Source organism: Corvus brachyrhynchos, unplaced genomic scaffold (genome assembly GCF_000691975.1).
Source record: "Corvus brachyrhynchos isolate BGI_N302 unplaced genomic scaffold, ASM69197v1 scaffold94, whole genome shotgun sequence".
Taxonomy (NCBI): domain Eukaryota; kingdom Metazoa; phylum Chordata; class Aves; order Passeriformes; family Corvidae; genus Corvus; species Corvus brachyrhynchos.
This window is the reverse complement of record NW_008238330.1, coordinates 8,542,034-8,545,614: the sequence shown is the minus strand read 5'-3', so window position 1 is coordinate 8,545,614 and position 3,581 is coordinate 8,542,034.

Here is a 3,581-nt window from a genome sequence, read left to right as displayed (position 1 = left end):
ACACACCATGGCTATTTCTAGATCGATGAGTAAAAGTGCTTAGAAGCGTGCCTGCTATCCTGGTCCTCCATTTTCCCAGGGGAAGGTGGATTCAGTGTATCATTTGTCAACTTGTTGCCGGCTCCTTCCTATGGGGAAGCCGGGCGTGGAGCGGAGCTGGGGAAAGGCTGAGTCTCACGTGTGAGGTCTGGGTGCTGTCCCTGGAGAGGGGAAATGCCAGTCCTTGTAGCTGGGTGTGCTCATTAAGAGCCCACGGGCACCAAGATGGACATTAAGAGCTGATCTGTGGGTGAACAATTGGCTGCTGCTGACGGCAGTCTGCACTGGCTGCTGCGTTGGACAGACATCTCTGTTAGGGGTGGAGATTCGGGTGCCCTCGCTTGTTTAATGCGGGCAACTGCTCTCTCTTGCCAGAATTCTTCCTATATGAATTCTAACTTGCCTTCTGTAATGGTACGAATCTTGTCTTGACGGCACGGAATTCCCTAGCAAGTCCCCTTGGCTGGAATGGTTGCAGTAGTATTAAGTTCCTTTTCTGGGAGGAGCGTGGGGGGTTTTTTTGTTGTTTACTTTCTTCAAAGAGACTGGTAAGAGCCAAAGTTCCAAAGCACAGGAGTTATGTAGGGCTTGAACTCTATAACAATAAAAATAAAGTGTTAAATAATGGGATAGAGTGTCTAGAATGCATGCTAGCATGGTTTTGAAAGCAATTATCTTTGTGTTTCAGGTTATTTTATCTTTTAAGGGCCTCAGTAAGAGTCAGAACTTTATTAACATAGTGTTTTTGAAGCAAACTTGAATGTTGATACTGTGCATACAAATGGTGCCTTAGAACTTGTGTAAGTGGCTACTTTATGGCTTTAGCAATATGGGAATGTGAGGAAGTACCAGTTTCAGGAGCTGAAAGGATAGAAACAACTACGCTCTGCCTCCTTGTAATACAGGGATTTATTTTGCTGTTGCTATTTGCGTATATAGTATATTTAAAAATATATTTATATACGTATGTATCATATGTATTCTTCATATATATTTTTGTATGCATTTATACATAGTTGTTACAAATATTCGTATTTATATAAATGTATAATATATATTTAAAACTCTGCTGTTAGAGGTCATTATATTACTGCATAGGCATTATTGTTGTGCATGTGGGCTCTTCAGCTTGCAGATCCTGTTCTGTTGGTTCTGCCATGCAAAAAAGGGGAAAGTTTGTCATTTATGTTCAATTGTTATTTGAATAATAAATTGTTCTTAGTGCTGAAAGACAAACAATGGTCTTAGATTTTCATTTGGCTGTGTGCTGCTGTTGTTATGGTGATTCAAATAAGGTCATTAGTGTGCTGGTCTTCTCTGGGTCTGGCTATGCTAGGATTATTAAATCAGGAAAACTGATCTTAGAAATCCCTACATTGAGTGAAGAACAAATACTGACTTATTTGTAAAGAGGTATCAAGTTTTAGGTTTAATTTTCATCTGCTGGGTTTTTTGATTGCTGCTGCTTAGTTATACTCTATTTAGCATATTTCTGCCTTTCTTTCTTAGAGAGGAAGGATTGGTATCCTTGAAATTATATGTGTTGTAATGATTTATGAAGGGAAAAGATTTTCTAAATAGAAATGTAATTAGTGGGTTTTGCTGATCTCCTTTTCTTCATTTCAAGCTGTTATCCTACCTCTTTGTCGCAGTAGACGCAATGGGAGAGATCATCAAAGCAATTGTTTAGGGTTTGCTTCCTATAAATTAGATTCTGTAACTTCCTGAAAGCATCCTTGGTCTTTAACATAATACTCACTCTAAATATTTGAGATTTTTTTTGAGATTAAATAATGTCTCTGTTGTACCAATGCAAAAAACTTCCTCAGCTCCAGATGTTTTTTCATATCTAATCTGAAGAGAAATCTTACAAAATACCTGTTACACTAAAGAGGAGAGTTTATATTGTGACTGTAATTCAAACGTGATAGTAGATGAAGTGGGAAGCAAGGGAAGGGTGGGAAAGTTATACTAACTTGCCAGCACATTTTAAATTATCACTGTTTAGTGTTCACTGAGGATCTTACTTTGATTAACAATTAAGCACTTTTCACAGATAAGAACAACCTTACCTGAGTGTAAAATTAATGCCAACTACCTGTCTAATGTCCGAGTGCGATAGTTTAGGTGGACATGCACGTACATTTGGAAATCCCTCTTTTATCAGTGTCCTTTTTTATCCTCTCTTCTGATTGTGTGCTTGTAATTTAGTAGAAGATACTATCAGTGCATTTTTCTTAAAGAAAAACTATCATGTTAATTTTTAGATGTAGGAACTGAAATGCATTTTTCCTTGCCTGCTCTTATGTTTTCTTACTGTGACTTAATGAATGTGTAGTAAATTTATTCTGGCTAGGAAGTGCCTTTAAAGACAAGGAACAAAAACAGATTGCCTGGATTTTTTTCCCCCCACAACTAGAATTGTGTATTCATTGGTGCTTTGCATCCTTACTGTTAGATTTGATACAAATTGCATATTAAAGGTTAGTTATTGCTGCAGAATCCCAGAAAAATCAAAAATGTTAGTTCCAGAAATTCAGTTGTACTTCTGTTTAAGTAGTTTTTTTAAAATATATTTTAACTTGATAACTCACAAGAGTTGAAGTATTTTGTGTAGTGAAGAGCACAGTTAATAATTTCTCCCCTAAATCTCAAGACAATATTCTGTATTGTTTTTAATTCTGAAATCCCTCAGGACCTATTGCTTGCAGAACATGACAGTCTGAACAGGAAAAAAGCATTGCCATCAAAACCCCTTGACAGGCGTGAGCAGTATTTCCAGCTGGAATGAAGATCCCTGACATTTGAAAGAGTAAGAAATACATGGAGATACTAATTCATGTTTTATGTAGTTTATTTTGAAGTCTCCCAGGAGTTCAGCTTTGAATTTTAATTTCATTTTGTTGAGGAATCTTCTTTAATTCAACTGAGGAGACAGGAACCTGTAAAATTTTCACTCAGCTCTGAAAATGTGTGTATTTCTTTGTTCCTGTTGACTACTGAGCTTTATGAAAAGATTTTATTTCTCATATTTGTGGGCATTTTTGTAATGATACATATATTAATGACATACAGGGACATTTAAGTACATGTTTATGCATGTACATGCATATATGGATGGATTTACATAAAAAGCCATTATATTTAAATTAAAAATGAGCTCCTCTTTCTTCATTCTGTGAAGAGGGTGAAAAGGAGATGTGAGACAGGTCTCTTCAGTAGTCCCATCTCTTCCCCCTGTCATGGCTTGTTTTGGTTTTAAGGTGGAAAATGATAAGAAAACAACTTTTTAAGTTGCCCTCCCTAGGAGCAGTACACTGTAGTTTGCACATCCAGGCTGGGAAGAGGTTTTTGCTGAGACTCGAGTTGTTTGAAAACTCAGAAGTGATAGAACTGAGATTCTATTTACCCCATTATTACCATCTTTATCCCTGTGCACTGCTCAGTTTCATAATTTGCAAGAACTGTGAGGTTTTAGCCATTTTTTTAAGGCTGCTCAATATTCTTATAATACTTTGGTTTTGAAATAATGGTCTCTTTCC